Here is a 17,549-nt window from a genome sequence, read left to right on the forward strand (position 1 = left end):
CTGCAAGGCAGAAAAACATCTCAGCTGCCTTTTTCAGGATGGTGTTATTCAAGAGAAATGGCGATCCTCAGCCCTCCGGCACTGACGAGTGCACAAGGGGAAAGCTAAGCACCACCTGAAATGGGACAGCTGTGCCAAGGACTTCTGAAGTCCTTATTTCCCCTTTTTGACACTTCTCGCTTGCAGCTGCATTCCTATTGTTGTCATGGAGAACCTGAGCTGTCCAGGGGTGGGGTGTTTGGTGCGTTTCTTGGGCAGGAGTGAGCAAAGCTGGGGTGGCATGAGGGTGCAACGTGCCCTCGAGGTCCCTGCCAGGACAGGGTGCTGGGAGCACCCCGCTTCCTCGTGCAAGCCGGTGGGTCCGAGCCCACCTGCCGGTGTGACACGGGCTCCACCTGCACCTCGTGTCTCATCCGCACGGGTCTTGGACCCACACTCGGCTAATGGCACAGGCGTCCCCGTACTTGGTGTGTGCCTGTGTCCCATCTTAGCTGCTCTTGGCTCGATGAGGCGGTGGAGCCTGCAGCACAGTGATCCCCCTCAGCCCAGCCAGCTGCCTCCTGTAGCCCATGGTGCTTGTTTTCCAGCTGCTGCCGTCCGCTGCTGTGGATCTGGAAAGTCGGAGGCCGGTGAGGACCCAGGAAAGGATGCGGTTTGTGGAGGTGGAGCCCCTCCCCTCGGGAGCGGAGGAGGTAAGTGGGCATCTGTCTCACTTCCCCGTTCCCAGCGTGGCAAACAGTTACGTAGCCCCTGCTGCCACTGGTGGCCCTCGGTGCTGCTCACGGAGTGGCCTCGCATCCCTCCCAGCACGTTGCGCAGCGCTGCTGAAGCAACCGGCCATGTAGGGCTGACCGAGGGTCCTGCCTGTGCAGCGCCTGTGGAGGGTGTATTCATCTTGTTGCTCATCAGGTGCTCGGTAGGAAATTTTTGCAGTAGCTTTTGCAGTAGCTTTTGCGAGAGCAGTGTGTGGGTCGGAGAGAGAGTGAAAAGTGTCAGGAATCAGACGAGCTGGGCTGGAGTCCACCCCCAGCTCCAAGGGCTCTCATCTCCAAGTCTCGTGTGTTTCTGAAGGCAGTAAAAAGTGTTTTTCAAGGCAAGTTCTTCAGCTGAGAGAATGTCTTGCTGCCAGGAGACATCCCAAATTAATTTAGTGTATTAATACATTAATTAGTATGGGAGAAGATTTTTCCCAGGGTCTCTCCCACCGGTAAGTGGAATGGATGCAGAATGAGATTAGGGTGATCTCGCTTGTGATGAAGAGGCCCCTCCAGCCACATCTGTACTTTGCTCCAAGCCACGGCTGCTCTTCTGCATCAATTTCCACGCTCGACATCTCTGTCTCTCCTCCCCTGCCTCCAGGTTTTTGATGTCCTGCCACTGTACGGCGTGCTGCCGCCGGGCAAGAGCCAGCGCGTCACATTCACCTTCGTTGGCCGCACAAACATTGCTGCCCGTGTCACGGCGCTGTGCAGTGTGGAGGGAGGCCCGACCTACGAGATTGCGCTGAGTGGGGAGGCTTCGCTCATCAACTACTTCCTTGACGTGACGGAGATCGACTGCGGGCTGCAGGTACCGCACGCTTCTCTTGGCAGAGGTCCTTGTCTTGGAACTGTCGCCGGCGCGTTGCTGCCCACCGAGGTCTCGGGCGCTCTTCCCTTCCCAGCTACTCTGTTGGCTCTGTCGCTTGGAAGTACTGCCTTTGGGTGATACATTCTGCATCAGAGTTGTTTTTTAATGGCCATCTCTACCCCCCCATATTTGGGATTTCCTCCTCTTCAAGGTAACGAGCGCTGCCTCCCGGGACAGGCAGGGACCCCGTGGTGATCTCCAAAGGGACATGTCCCCAGGACCCTCATCCGCCCATCCGTTCCTAAAGCCTGAGGTCCAAGGAGATGCTTTCTTTTAATGCTCTTGATTAATCAACAAAATAAACCAGGGAGGAAGTTAACTTGGGCTTCCAGTCACTGCATCTGGCGAGAATGTCCCAGAACAGTTGGCACTCCTTTTCAGTTAAAATCCCCACAGACCCTTCCAGCTGTTGGCCCTGTTTGGCTGTTGCCCTGTCTGTCTCTACTTTTGCTTCTGTTTTGCCTGCAAATACTTGTATGCAGGTGCCTCTTGTTCTGAAATGCCTCGATGCCTCCTCTTTTGTTTCAGCTGGCTGTTAGGTGACACCTTAAAGAGCAGGGGGCTTGTATCCCCTGGTTTATTTATTACTGCACCTCTACGTGCTGCCGTCGATAGTGTTCCTGCGTAGGGCTAAGAGGTACCCTGTGGCTGGGGGTTGCCCAGGTTAACCCAGGACACCGCAGTGCCTGTACCTCCTCTGCGCTCCCTGCTTCTGCGCTGTGTTCATGTGCTTTCAAGCCAGGGAAAAGGGAAGGAGACTCCCAGCAGCAGACCTGCGTCTGTAACTTCCCGCTCCTCTGTCTTCTCTCCAGCTGTTTAACAAAGTCAGGGAAGCGGAGGTCACCCTGCAGAACAGAGGGAAGATGGGATTCACCTACGTGGTGCTCGGCTCCAGCGCAGCCGCTGCGGACAGCCCTCCGCTCGGCGTGCCCCTGGCCGTGCCCAGCACGGTGAGTAGCACGAGTGATTCACCCTGGCCAGGCTGCCCAGGAGAGGGTTATAGGGAAAAAAGGTGGTGGGGTGGGTGGAAAAAAAGAAAAGGAAGACAGAGCCACAAAACCAGCACGGAGAGCCAGGGCTGTAAGCAGCTGCTGCTGGGTGGCAGAGAAGGTCGAGCAAGCGCGGTCTTACTAGAGCCCCTTCATGGCCTTTGCTGGTGGGTGGCTCTGGCATCCTGCAGCAGCCGCCGGCGGGAGGCACGAGGGCTTCGGTAGCTCTTTGGACCCCGAGTGCTGAGCTCTGTGGTTGTGCCGACACTGGAGCCAGATGGTGCAGGCTCTTGTGAGGGTCACCTTCCCCAGGTTGTGTGGTCAAGCAGGGCGTACTCCCTGTCCCTGCCTGTAAGAAACCCCACCTGCCCCCTGCCAGCACTAAGCAGGACTGAAATACTGTCTTGCCTGGGCATGAAGCTGCTTTGCCAGAAATTTTAGCAGCCCCTGTATTGGTCCCTCCTCCAGCTTTGCTGCTTTGCAGCAGTTTTGTGGGGCAGCGAGGGGGTCAGGGAGGATCGGGGCTGGAACAGCCAGGAGAGGAGTTTGCAGCATCCCGGCGCCCCAGCTTCTTAGTCCCGCGTGGATGTCTTTGAGCTGAAGCAGCGTTCTTACCTTTGTCTCTTTTTGCAAGGGGAAGAGGAAGCCAAATGGCTTTCACATTGTTTTCGTGCCCGTCTCCTACAAGGGATGACACACTGATGCCCTCTTCCCGCGGGCTTCCGAAGACGCAGCTCTGCTTGGACCCGTGCAGCCAGCTGCTGCAGCAGCAGCGTGGGTGCTGGCAGCTTGGCAGGGCTCACCTTTGCTGCAGCTGCGCTGTGCGCTGGAGTACGGGCTCAGGGGACCAAGTGGCAGGAGCTGTCCCACTCAGCGGCTTCCCCTGCAGCGTGAAGGGGAGCCGAGGGTCCAGCCCAGCGTGCAGAGGGCGAGCCAAAGGCGTCTGCGTCTGTGCCCGGTCACCCAGAGCCATGCTGCTGTCTGCTTCCATTTGCTCTCGATGTGGCTGGCGTGAGCCCAGCCTGAGGCTTGGAGAGCCTTTCTGGAAGCCCAGAGAGGAGATGTCCTTCCCAGCAACACCTTCTTCCCTAGAATTTGTCCTAGTCTGCTCCTGCATTTCCAGAGATGTATGTTTGCAGGTCGCTGTGAGTCTGGATGGGCTCACGCACCCCTGGTGTAACCACGCAGGCAGGAGATGTTTGGTTGGGATGATGAATGAGTCAGGCCCTTCAGCAGCAGCCTGGGAACCACTGACGTGCAGTGTGAGGAGCTGCTGGCCCTGCTGAGGGCATGGGCTTTAGCTCGTCTTCCACAGCAGCTGGTAAAAGAGCTTTTCTTTATTCAGTCTGGCTCTTGCTAGCAGAGGGTAAGCGCTGTGAGCAGCAGAGCTGCGCTCCTGCTGAGCAAAGGGCGGTCTGTGCTGTGGGAATGCAGCCTTGCGAGCCCTCTGAAGGACGTACTGCACCCTGGTGTAGGAGACTCGAGCTTTTAGGATACAAGAAAGCCAGAAGGCCATGTTGTCTGACGTTTTCTTCCATAGGAGAAGCTGTTTTCTCTTCTCAGTGTGTCTGTCGCCTGAGCCGTCCCCCCACCAAACGCTCTTTGGTGCATTCCCTCTCTTGTCTCCCGTGCCCTGCAGGGTTACATTGGACCTGGCAAGGAGCAAGTGCTCAAAGTCTGTTACCTGCCAGGAGTGCCTGGAGTCTTCTGCAGGGCTTTGCAGATTCAAGTGGGTCACCTGGAACCAGCAAGCATCACCCTGAGAGGAGAAGGGACCCTTCCCAGGATCTGCTTGGACCTGCCCAGGAACATCAGCGGTGAGCACTGCCTCTCTGCTCCGCAGGAAGGTCCCCTGGCTTTTTCCCCATGTCATATGCCCACAGGGCAGCTCACCCCCACCCCCACTGAGCCTGGAGGTTTCAGGGCTGTCAGAGCAACACTCAACCCTCGGGTTGCTTCCTGAGTCTCTAGTAGGTGAGTCCATGTGGGCTTTGCCCCAGGAACCACCCTGCAGAGCTTGCCAGCATATCTGTCGGAGGCCTGGGAAGGTGGCGGCTGGGCAGAAAAGCTTGGGGAAGCTGTAACGCGGGCTGGCAGGGATGTTGGCAGGGTTGGATTTGCCATGGCGTTGCAGGGGATGGGATGCTCCTCTGTAGAGGGGAAGGTGGGTGGTAGTGAACGTCAGGATTCAGAGAGGAGCAGCAGCATCCACTTCCCATAGATTGCTCAAGGAGTTTGTTTCTGGGAGAGGCCAGCATCAGGGGAGTGGGGCTTCCCAGCTTAAGTGGGATTGGCACGGCATCCACGCTTCTATTTGTGGATCTCTTCTTCCTCCAGGAAATGCAAAATATGAGAAGGTCCTCAAAGAGGCCAAAGAAAAGATGGCAAAGGACAGCCAGCGAGCTGAAGCAGTTGCTTTGGGGGAGGCGGCGGCCGCGGAGCCACCCAGGGACGATGCGGACACCGCGGTGAGAAGCCCCATTTGGCATGTGCCACCCTGCCCCTGTGTCACTCGAGCCCTGGGCACCCCGCAGCAGGCTTCCTGGGGCCCTGCTGGCACTTGGGACCTCCCTGCCCGCACCTGGCCACGACCATGTGTCAGCTCAGCGTTGCCCCAGGGGCTGCCCAGCTCTGGCTGTTGTCCCTCCAGCAGATGCACCAGCTCCCCGACTGCCTCAGGGAGAGCTCCTGAAGGCCGTGCTCAAGTGACTGAGTTCCTGGCACTTTGAAGGAGCTGCGGGTCGTGGCTGAGGGGTTTGTTGCTCACGACCCAGCTTACCAGCAGCAGCCTGACTGCGCCCTGGGGCTGTGCTGTCAGCGGTCATCTCCAAGAGGCGTCAGCTTTCTCGTGGTTCCCTTTCCAAGAGAGCTGCTGTCCAAGCTGCTCTGGCACTGGTTGGGGGCAGGCAAATACTCGGAGCTCTGGAAGGTTCCTGGCTTGTCTGGCTGGCTGTCTGGCCAGATCAGCTTTTGTGACAGTGACTGGGCAGGCGAAGGTGCTGGAGTTCGTTTCCCTTGAGATCAGGTCTTGACTAAGGGAGCAGGAGGTGTCACAGACGCTGAGCAGCGAGGCAGAGGGACTCCATCGCCCCTCTCAACAAGATCAGGGTGGGATCCTCTCTCAGAGACAAGCCTGTGCCTTGGGCAGGACCTTTGCTAACCAGCCGCTCTCTTTCCTTTCCTCAGTGGGACACGCAGCTGCAGCTGCAGATGGAGCAGTTGCTGATAGAGGAACATGCCCTGGAGCAGCAGAAAGCTCTCAGCTCCGGTCCCCCAGAGGAAGCGGCCTTTGACCAGCGTGCTCGTCGGAGGCTTCTCAAGTTAGTAGAGACTCCAGGTGCCCCAAGGGTGACACCCAGCAGTGCACCCCTGCTCCCGAGAGCTCCTGGTGTCTGCAGAGCTGGCAGTAGCTGGGCACTGCAGAAAGGGTCTGACCCTGGTAGCTCTGACGTGCTCCCTGTGAGCAGCCGAGTGTCCTCACTTCATAGTGCCACCCTGGGGTGCTCAGCTCCCCACAGATGCTGGGTTCTGCTCTTAGTGCTGAGGGGGTGCAGTGCAGACCATCCAGCCCCTCCAGACAGCACAGACACCGTCCCTGCTGACCAGCTCTGAAAGAGGCAGCTCAAAGCTGGCATCTTTGTTCCAACTGACAGGCCACGCTAAGCAAAGCCAGCAGGGAATCGCACGGGCTGAGAAACCCTAAAGCAGGGGGTGTAGATGCTGGTGGGACCGTAGGGCTTGCCTGGGTGCCTTGGTCCTTCCCTCTGCTCCTTCCTGATGAGGCAGGGGCACGGTAGGCTCCGGTTCAGGAAGAAAATGCTCTGCAAAACAGACCACTTATGCGCTTTCCCGAGTGGGATTGCTCTGGAGAAGGAGCTGCCCTTGAACGCTGTAGGTGTCGATTCCTGCCTTTCCCGGGGCTGCTCTGGGGACAGACCTGGCTGCAGAGCAGGGAAGATTGCCTGTGCAGGCAAATCTCATTGCAAGGTCCTGAAGCGATTTCAGGCTTGGGCTGTACACCAGGTTAGCAGTTCCACTGAGGCCAGTGGAGGTCTGGTGGACTTAGCCACAGTGGCTCTTTGTAGCCGAGGAGCTGCGACCAGTTAAACACAATTTTATGTTGAGGTCCCGTTGGTAGCTGATAAAACCTAGGACCTGCACCCTCCGTGACTTACCAAAGTGTTACTACCAGGTGGTCAGGCCTTGGCTTTCACAGGCTTGAGCTGGGTTTTTACAGCAGCAAATACCCACTTTATTTGTGTCTTCTGTCCACCTGGAAATGTAGCCGGGCTGTGGTTTAAGGAATGTCTCTATTCCTTTCAGAGTTCAGCTGCCTGAGTACATCCTGGACTTTGGCTGTGTCATTCCTGGTACCGTCCGCACACACCTTGTGAAGATCACCAACCCCGGGCGGTTGCCTGTGTCCTTCCTCGCCGATAGACGTGTCTTGTGTGGCACAGGTAACCAGTGCTGGAGGGACTTCCCGTGGGCTTGACAGATGAGCTTAAGTCACTGGGTGTGTGGGGGGGTTGAGTGCCTGTTTGTACAGCTTTTTTCTTCCTGACTGCCCCCTGCTCAGTGCTTTAGAGCCTGAATTCTCCTGGCCAGCAGTGCCCAGAGACCTGGTCTGCCTGGGACTGCCCTGACACCTCATTTCAGGGACTAGGTGGGCTGATCACCTTGGTCACCTCTCATCATCTTCTGCTCTTGGCTACCATGAGTGACAGCCGAGGTTTTGTGCTCTCTGTGGGCTCATGTTGCAAACGGACGGGACCCTTTGTGGTTTGGAAGTGCTTTGTTTAGACTTCATGATGTCATAGCCCTTCAGTTGAGCCTTTATTGAGAAAAGAGCCTGTGAGATCCTCTGGTGTATCAAAACAGGCTTCCACGACAGGCCCTGAGGCAAGGCTGTGTCCCATCAAACGGTGACTTGCTGTGTCTGAGGGGTGGTCAGGTGTCTTCTCTAAGTTGTTGTCCAGGGAACACCGCAGCATGGGGGAACCTTCGTTGGAAATTCTCCTTTGGGGAGGTCTGTGCCTCCTTCCCTGAGATGCCCAAGGAAGGAATTGCTGAAGCTCAGCTGATGGGTTTCATTTTTACCATGTGGACCTTGGATTCTGGCTGCAAAAACGCTTTCTCCTTGGGCGGTGACAAGGGAGAAAGAGCAGCAGGCTTCTCCGGGGATACAAGGGGGTCTTTCGCAGAGCTGCCAGCCAGGACACCCGCGTGGCCTTAACGTGCTTGTGACACACAAGCGGCATGAGATGTATCTCAGCTGCTTTATTTTCATCTGTTCAAGGTTTCAGCGTGGATCTGGACCATGTGAAGTGCCTGCCCTGCTGCAGGACTAAGACATTCAGAGTGCGCTTTGACCCACAAAGCGCCAACCTGCCACTGGGAGAGGTGGACGTGCTCCTGCCCATCAAGGTACCACCTTTTGGGGCAGGCAGCAGGCTGGACACAGCCGCAGATGTCACCTGGTCTCTCAGCTGGATGTTCTGTCCTTCACTAGGTAGCAGGTGGCCCCACGTTCCATGTCCGCCTCCGTGCCGACGTGACTGTGCCGTCCCTCTGCCTCTCCAGGGACAGGCTGGAGTTCTCCGCTGTCCAGTGTGGGCAGTGCCGGGAAGAAACTGTCCAGCTCCACAATCAGCTCCAGGTCCCCTGTCAATGGTTCGTCACTGTGCACGAGCCTGTTAAGGTAAAGCACAGACAACGTGTGACACGTAACTTCTTGGTTGGGTTTTCTTTGCCTCTCTTGCCCTTTCTGCCCCCGTGGCTGCCTGGGCGCTTGGGCTACAGCTGGGCTGAGGAAGCTTCTGAGGGTACGGAGCAAGGCTGCTTCGCCTGGACCTGTTCGTTAGCTGATGCTTCACTTCTCTGCCATCTTCAGCCATTCCTCCTCCTCTGAGGACAGTGCCTCCCCATCTGCCTGCCCTGCCTACACATCTTTGCTCCCATTTATGGTGCCACCAGGTTATGGTGGCCACGTCTGGTTTGGACATGGGTGCTCTCCGCACTGTAACAGTATCTCAGAGCACGGCAGGAACCAAGAGTCTGTCCCCACAAAGGCCACCTCACACGCCTGGTTTCTGTGCCCAGGTGGACAAATGCTTGTCAGCGAGCATGCGTCGGAAGCTGCTGCAGGAGTTGGAAGCCAAGCCCCGTGTCTTTGAGGCACTGCCCTCGGCCGGAACCCTCGCTCCTGGACAGCGATGCAACATGCGAGTCAGGTTTTCACCCGTGGAAGAGGTGAGATTGGCAGGTGTCACCCCGCGGAGGTCTGGCAGGGCAGTGTGGAAATGAGAGCCCAGCGCAGGGGATGAGGTCTGGCCTCCGCATGGAGCTTTCTGCCAGCCCCGTACCCACTGTGCCCCAGTTTCCCCTGTAGCGCGCACTTCTGAGAAGCGCTTTGGAATCCCCACGGGGAGTTGCACAGGGAGCATCCAGGCTCGGCGGTGTGGCTCCCTCTCGGCACGTGGAGGAGATCCACCTGTTTCCCCTCATCTTCCACCTGGTGTGGGCATATCTGCAGGCTGCAACGCCCCGGCGCAGAGCAGCTGGCATGCTCGCAGGGGACAACCCTGGAAGGGCCAACCTGGGCTAATCCTGCTGCCGGTACCAGCAGACAAAACAGCCGCCAGACACCTTCCTGGGCACGGCGGGACTGTCACCTGTAGCGGTACGCTGCCAGCAGTCCCTGTGGCTCTGGCCCAACCTGCCTGCGTGTTCCCACGCGGTCTGGGAGTCAGCTTAAGCGATGGAGCATTCCCAAAGGCAGTTTGCATGTGGCCACAGTGACTTGGAAGCTGGCAGTGTGTGACAGCATGGACACAAGTGCTTCCATGCCTGGGAACAGTCCCAGGGACGGTAGAATTGCTAGTAGGGATGCAACCAGCTTGTGTTGGGCTTTGGCCAGAGCCAAACGCTGAGCAGAGAAGATGACCCTTATTTCTAGCCAGCGGGAGCTCATCTGCCTCTTGCGTGGCTGGTGTTTGCCTGATGCAGCAGTGCCGCAGCTGTGTCTGGGCAGCGTAACCCCGAGGACCTTTCTCACGAGCACTGCGCTCCCTCGTGACTGGGTGAAAACGTGTGACAGACTGTTTCAGATCTGACACCAAACAGCCAGTTACACCTCACCCAGGATCCATCCCAGTTACCCGGAGCCAGCATGCAGGTGCTGCAGCCTCTGCTATAATTAAATACCTGTTTTCCATTCACCTTAGAGGTACTGATGACACCGCTGACCTTGGGGCAAGGGTTGAATTCCAGGCCCTTGTCACCTGGGACTTAGTGCAGGACCTTTCTGTGCTTCTCTCTTTTCAGAGGTCCTACAGAAGGAGGCTGAAGATTAACATTTGCCAGAGCAGCCAGCACCTCCAGCTGCAGGTCTCGGGACAAGGTCTGGAGCCGCAGCTGGAGTTCAGCCCCCCAGTGCTTGAGCTGGGACCGGTGCTGCCATACAGCCGTGGGGCGGAGGGGACAGTGGTGGTGAAGAACCCGTGCGAGTTTCCCATCGAGTTTTACTCGCTGGAGTTTGACCAGCAGTACCTTGAGGAGGAGCAGGTGAGCGGGAAGGTCTGGTCCCCGTGTGCGTGCTGCCGTAGCTTCACAGCGCTGTGGTGGCATTCCCGGGCTTGCGCCAGGGAGATGGAGGCAGTCCCCAGGGCACAGCCTGGCGGCACTTGAGGGGCAGCCAGCTCTGCTGGCAGGCGGAGGGGGGTGCTTGGGTAGTCCGTGTTGGGAGGAAGGCATGAGGGAGAAGACTGGTTGGCTGGGCAGTGTGTTCGTGTGGTCAAGAAACCCCTCCTGTACGTGGTTTCTCTTCCCTCCGCGCACAGGTCCTGCGCATGCTGAAGGACTACGACAGCCGCAACACCTTGTTGCTGCCTCTGCGTGGCCCGGGTGAGAAGCTGCCCCCAGAGGTGCTGGAGTACTCTCGGGACCAGAAGAGGCTGCAGGATGATCAAGCAAAGCCCAAGACCGGGGACCCAGCGGACCAGGACAAGGGTGAGGGTTTGGCATGGTCTGTCCTGAGTGTGGACACAGCAGGGAGTCCAGGCTGCGTACCCTGAGTTCTCCATGACCTCATTCTCCACGGAAAGCCCGTGCTTTTAGCAGCCGCCTGTTCCCCAGCTTGGTGGAGGAATTGCCAGGTGAAAACCTGTGGCTTGTGAGACGCATCCTCTCGCAGCCCTGAGTGCAGCTAAAGCAAGCTCATATCTTACTGCCACACACTGGGGAAATCATCAGGGTGTCCCCTTGTGTCCCTCAGCCGCAAAGAGCAGGCTCAGATGAGTTCTTCAGCCTGTAGGACCAAGTCTAATCTAACGAGCTGGTTTAGATTTGTTCCTTCGCGGCAACACAAGCACAAGCTCAGAATACCCCTGGACAGGCTCCTCGGTGCCTTGGGAGTCTCCCTCCTTAGGAGATTTTTGCTTTTGCTTGTGGCCCTGCAAAGTGGGAATGGCCAAGAGCAGGTTGCCATTCCTTCCCCACGTCCTTCCTCCTCGGCCAGCTCTGAAGGTGCCTGGCACCTGTCAGATGGGGGCAGAAAGCACTCCGCTGGGGTTGTTTGCAGCACCTCACCCCGTAGCTCGGTCGTTCCCCCCTCCCTTTTCGATGAAAGCCAGTCCAACAGGGTGAATTCAGAATCCGAAGAGATTCTTCTGTGGGGAAGAGGAGGAGGAAGGTGTTAAGGAAAGACGCGGGACGGCTGGTAACCCGAAGCTCTTCACCTATTTTGTCCATTGTAGCAAAAGAGCCCCAGCGGTGGACTTCAGTGCCACCTCCATTGCTTCACTGCAGCCTGGTGCCATCTCCCTCGGGACTGTTCCCAATGCCCAGTTGCACCTGTCACCCCCCTTAGGCACCAGGACCCGGGACCAAACTCCCATGAGGACCGTGGGGAGGGTTCATGGAAGATGTGGCCTGGGCCTCTTGGGTGTTGCCAGATGCTCTTTCCTCCTCCTGCCACCCCACTTACTGTGCTCTGAACAGGCCCCTTCACCAGCAGCTGGATCTGCGCGAGCCTCGAGGACAGGCACGATGAGATCTGGGCTGTGACATTGGTTTCAGCAGTCTCCTCTCGCAGGATCTGAGGGGATGGGGAGGGCGATCAGGGTCACAGGGAGGCAGGAGGCTGACTTTTCTACCTGGTTCTACACAGCAGAGCACCAGCAGAGCACCAGCAGCAGCAAGGAGGCTGCGGGAGAGCTGGCCGACAGCCCTGTCCATAGGGCCATCGCCCGCCACCTGGGCATCGATATCCCTGCAGAAGGGCGCACAGGCGGAAACCGCAGAGGGATCGTCATCATCGTCCATGGGGCACCTCGGACAGGTACGTGAGCTGTTGGCTGCAAGGAGAGCGGGAAGCAGGAGAGACTTATCCTGGTGGGCCGTGGTGCTTGGTCGGCCAGTTGAAGCGAAGTGAGGCAAGCCACAGCTCTGCTGGTCCGTGAAACAGTCCCAGGCCTTTGCCTAGCTGGTGCCAGTGGTGTGGCTCATCTTGTGTCCGTATAGCTAGGCTCTTGTCCCCCCAGACGGGGTGGCCACGTCCCTCTTGCTGCATGGGACCACATTGCCTAGTGCCCGTGTTTCCTCATGGGAGCAGCCCCTAGCCCGTGCTGACCCCCAGACTGTGCCCAGCTGGCACCCACCAGCACAGGGTAGCGAACGGTGGTGGTGGGACAGGGCTCGAAACAATGTCCTGGCCCAGGGCTGAGGTCACACCACAAGGGACAGAGTCCTGGGCTGAACCGGAGGTGGAGGCGATCCACCTGCCTCTGGAGTTCAGCGCTTCTGACCGTGCTGAAGCTGCCTCCCTCGTGGTGTCCCCTAAAGGGACATGTGCTTTCTGACTGTCCTTGAAACCTGCAAAGCCTCTGGGGGGGCTTTCCAGAGCCTGTCCCTGAGAATGCTTCACCTGCAAATGTCACCAAGCCGCCTTCCTCTCTCTCTCAAGGAAAGACAGCGGCAGCGGTCGCCCTGTCCAAATATTACGGCGCTGCCTGCTTGTCCATTGACGCCGTGGTGACAGAAGCCATCTCTGACGGGAGCAGCGCGGCAGGGCTCCGTGCCCGGGAGCTGTGCGTCAGGGCTGCCGCTGAGCAGAGCCACAAGGAGACAGAGGATGAGGGTAAGGAGGAACACTGGGCGCAGAGCGGCGCTTTGGAAACCCACCACGGCCACCTGCTTCTGCTTGCTCCAGAGGAGTTTGGCAGCCCTTGGGTCTCTTGGGGAGCACGGGTGCAAGCGTGTAGAAATGCAGAGCCATTTCATAACACAGCTCGGGTGATTAAGCAGCTCTGTTTTGAGGGGTCAGACAAAGGCATTTTTACTGCCTCTGGGCTTCTTGACACACGTCCCTTTTTCTGGGAGTGGTGAAGCACACCCGTACCTTTCTCAGAGCTTTATAAAAACATTTTCTCAGAGCTGAATCCAGCTTGCTCCCTGTGGCCATCAGGCAGAACTGCTGCCCACTTGAACAAGGAATAACCCTCTGAAGTGGCTCATTAAGCTCTAGGTGACTGACTGTGAGTGTAGCTTCACAGACATGAGAGGAAGGGAAGAATAACCTCCTGGAGGAATTTTGGATGAGACTCACTGCAGATGAGCTCTTTTTCTCTGGAAATGTATTTTTTTTCCCCCTATACTGACACTGCCAGGTTGCGGAGCTGGCGCGTGCTGTGCTGTGCTCCATGTGAGACTGGAGACTTTGGGGAAACTTTCTTGGGCAGTTGTTGCCCTGAGCTCTGCAGGGTGAGGCCAGACGCTGGCCTTGGCGGGGGACGTTTTACATTGCTCAGCTTTGAACCTGGGTGGTTGGGAGCTGGTGGAAGGGAAAAGGCTCTGGGTGCCGGGTGGGGTTATCCCAGGCAGAGGGTTTAGCTTCCGTGGAGATGGGTGATGCCGCTGGGGCAGGGCTGCCCGTTACAGTCTCCACGGGAGAAGGCAGGATGGGTGCAAGGTAGGAAAATGATGGTGCTGGGGGACGAATCTTTGGCTTGATCCATAGGGGAGCTGCTGTGCAAAGTGTCACCTGTGTGCATGTTTATTAAGGAGGGACACGGGGCTGTGCACGACAAACTCTCTGGCTTTTCCGTCCTCTCTCAGCTTTATCGTGCTAGTAAGGGAAGCAGGGCAGGAGCTGCTTCTGGAGAGCAGCGCTGCTAGTGCCCAGCAGGCTGGGGGACAAGTGCTGTGTCCCTGCCAGGGGTGGAAGGTGCCCGCTTGCTCCCCGCAGCACCCATCGCCAGCCCCGCTGAGCCATCTGTCCCCTCTGCAGGTCACAATGCAGATGTCTCTCTCAGCGTGCAGTGCCACGCCAAGGCCGGGCACAGCTCAGTGCTGCGCCAGTCCAGCTCTGGGGAGGACGGCAGCCTGCAGTCCCCGAGTTCCCAAAGGCCGGTGAGCACTGCAGCAAGCAAGAGGAAGGCGGATGGCCGTGCATCCCAATCCCGGGAACAGCATCGAAGGGATTCGACAAGCTGCCAGGTGAAGCGTGATCTGCGCTGGTTAATGCCTGGGTCCTTTCTGTTGCCTCTGAGAAGCGAAGGGGCTGCTTAGAGTGGGGGCTGGTGTGTGGGTGTGTGGTGCAGAGCGCCAGCTGGGCATGCTTGGGGTGGGAACAAACCCCTGTGCTCTGGCAGAAATCTCGACTGGGCCTCAACAGTTTGTTGGCAAAGTGCAGTCCTGGCTAATGTGGCCGCAGGCAGTGGGCAAAGCTGCGGGATGCTGCGCTGGGGGCTTGCAAGCCACGGGATGTGTCCTCCAGGGTTGTCCCCTGGAGCTGCTGGCCTGCAGGGTTGGTTCGAGCCTCCCGCTAGTGGAAAACCCTGGCTGCAAGCCCAGCAGTTGGAACTGTTCAGGGGTTACCCAAGTGGTTTACTTTTCTTGTGGCGTTCAACATTGCAGGGCTCCTCCATTTCTCATCTCCACCCTCCCCTTCCCTGCGTCCCTGCGCAGCGACGGCTGAGCATCGGTGGCAGCACAGAGGGAGGGCTGGGCTGTCTGAGCTGCGTGCTGCCCGAGGACTTGCTGGTGGCCATCCTCTCCGAAAGGCTCCAGGTACGTGGGTGGGGTGGGGGCAGATGCTGCGTTCCTGCTCCAGAGAGACAGGCAGCGAGGCAGTTTGGAGAGGAGGTCTCTATCTGCTCTCAGAGGAGCCCCGAGCTGCACGCAGGGATCCTTGGGGGAAGCTGCAGATGCCCCAAGGTGGCAGAACGTGGGGAAAGATCAGAGCTCGTCTGGGCTGATGCGCTGGACACAACGATGGCTGGTGTCCTTTGACATCTGCTGACAGTGGACATTTACTGACTGGCTGAGAGCCCCGTGTGTGCCACAGCTGACTAGAAAAGCTGTTCCTTTTCAACTTTATTCGCAGCTGAGTGACTGCTACCAGGGCGTGGTGTTTGATGGCCTGGAAACCCTCTTTGCGCACAACATGGCATCTGCTCTCCTCTGCCTGCTCAAAGCTGTTGGAAATCGGCCTCACATCTACGTCGTGAACCTGTTCCAGGATTATGTGTCCTTTAAAACCAGGGAGACAGCTGCAAAAGAGCAGGAAGGTGAGACTTTTCATCTCCGCACCTCTCAAATCTTCCCTGTCAAGCACTCAGCCTTATCTGTGTGTATCTGGGTTACCAGCAGAGCTTGTAAGAAGTGGTCTTATTAATCCTTCCACCTTCTGCCTGGGTGTAGCCAGCGCTCAGCTCACAGTCGCTTAAAATGCAGCAGAGCAGAGCTGAGGCTGGGAAGACTTCCCTTGGTCTCTACCGTGAAAGCCTGGGCACAAGTGCCAGCTGTTGTGGCTCAGTACCGAAGCAGCAGCAGCAGCTGCCTGCCACGCTGGTGCGCAGGAGCCAGGCAAGGCGCGGGAACTCGCCGTGAACTGTTGACAGTTCAGGGGCTGATCTGAATTTTGGAGCAGGGCTGTGAGCTCCCCAGCATCTCCTGGCAGGATGATCGGCTGGCTCGGGACACAGCTGTGAATCCTGGCAGCTCACCCCCAACAGCAAGCTCTGCTAATGGTTTCTCCTCTGGCCTTGGCTGAAGGACGGGAGCAGGAAGAAGCTGCCCGCAGGGAGAGAGAACGTCTCTGGGAGATGGACGAGGATGAGTATGATGCCCTCAGTGCGGAGCAGAAAATTCAGCTTCATAACAAGATACGCCAAGTCCAGCGCGAGAGGAGGCAGAGGTCTGTGCGCCTGTAACTCCCCAGGAGGGTGCCCCTGCAGGGTTTTCCTGCTCCGGAGACCTCGGTTGAGCTCAGAGGGGTCACGGGGCGAAGGCCCGAAAGTGTCTGTTCCAAGCGGGCAGTTCCACCCCCCAGGTTCCCAGCAGAGGAAGGCCCTTCCTCCCGGGAGAGAACATCTTCTCTCCAGCTGAGCGGAGAGCCCGCGGGTTTAGACGGTGGCTGCCGGGACCTGGGCTCTGGGCTTGCCTGACCGCTGCTCTTAGAAGTGTCTCTAAGTTAATTACGTTGGTTCTCATCTTCACCCCCCTTCTTCCCCACACCAGAGGGGTTGTGGTGTGGCTTGGTGTGAGGCGCAGCTGTGCTGGCTTGGTTTAGATGCCAGTCCTGCCGTAGGGGAAGTCCTTGCTGATCTCCTAGGTTTTTCCTTCCTGAGCGACACTGGCCATAGAAGCCGGTGGCTCTTGGGCTCACCCTCAGCTGCAGCAGCAGGTCAGCCTGGGAGAAGCTCTGATCCAGCAAAGCAGCCCAGGAGGGGAGGCCGCAGGGGTTGAGGAGGATGCACAGGCTAAGTCTGAAACTGGGAGGGGGACCTGTTTAAAGCGAGCGTGTGTTTCCGCACTTCGTTCAGCCCAGGCTGACCTTACGAAGCAAGGCTGAGGTTTGGCTGGCCCTGGAGGTCCCCTCCCACCTCTCCTCACATGGGATATTCCCAGCCTCCCCAGGCTGAGGGAGGTCCACAGAGATGGCCTAACGGTTCTGCCTGGCCTCAGGGTCAGGGAACGAAGTGCAGGACCAGCTGGGATGGCGGCAAGCCCAGGCTTCTGGTGGTGACTCTCGGGCATGTTTTCTGTTTGGCTTGCTGAAGGGAGATGGAGCAGCTAGCTCGAGAGCTGGAGGAAAAGCGTCGGCAGGAGCTGGAACGCTTGAAGGAGGAAGAGCTGAAGAATTCTGAGCAGTGGAAGAGAAAGACTGGAAAAGACCAAGAGAATTCTTTGAGGAGGAAAAGCCGGCCTGGTGGCAAGCAGGTGCGTGGTTGTTTACAGAAATGACTGAAAGCCCTGGGGACCTTCCTACAGAGCTGCGCCGTGCCCCAGGGAGCCCCACGCAGTGCTGGGGACGAGCACCTGGCAGGAGCAACATGTGGGGCTGTGCTGGGAAACAACCACCGGGGTCTGATCGTGCTGCTGCTGCACCGGGGTGTCTTCCCATGGGTTTGCTGCTAGAGCTGCTCTACTAAGATCATGCCGCCTTTGAGTCCTGGCTTCATGTAACTCCACATACTGACTACTGAAGCCCTAGGTAGTTTTAGTCCAGCGTTTCTTCCCACTCTGCCTGTGACTTACACCTGTGAGCCATGATCTGTCTGGGATGTGGGGTCTTTTCCTACATGTCTGGCAGGAGATGCCCCCAGGCCTTAGGTATTCATTAGCAGGCAGACTTTGCAAAGGATCAGCCAGCCACAGGGATGCTCAGCGCACCAGAAATGAACCCAGAGGACTGCACGGGAGTAAGGAGGTGTCTTAAGTTCTCTGCTTGGGTTGGGAACCTGTTCTGTTCCTCAGCTGGTTTGCAGGACTCCTCATCAGTCTGACACTGAAGAGTTTGGTTTGTTGAGCTAAACTGGGTACCAGCTATGTTCTGAACTGGGATTTGTAGGGTGCCTAGCACAGGTCTCGAGCGAGGTTTGGGGTGCTATTGTAAAGATCATTGCTGCCCTACAGCACCTGAGTCAG

The 17,549-nt window shown here is 57.8% G+C and overlaps 1 pseudogene; it reads left to right on the forward strand.

Moving 5' to 3' along the window:
* LOC129735200 (hydrocephalus-inducing protein-like) overlaps window positions 1-17,549 on the forward strand; it is a 99,126-nt pseudogene that overhangs the window by 65,237 nt on the left and 16,340 nt on the right.

This window comes from Falco cherrug, unplaced genomic scaffold (genome assembly GCF_023634085.1).
Source record: "Falco cherrug isolate bFalChe1 unplaced genomic scaffold, bFalChe1.pri scaffold_58, whole genome shotgun sequence".
Classification (NCBI taxonomy): domain Eukaryota; kingdom Metazoa; phylum Chordata; class Aves; order Falconiformes; family Falconidae; genus Falco; species Falco cherrug.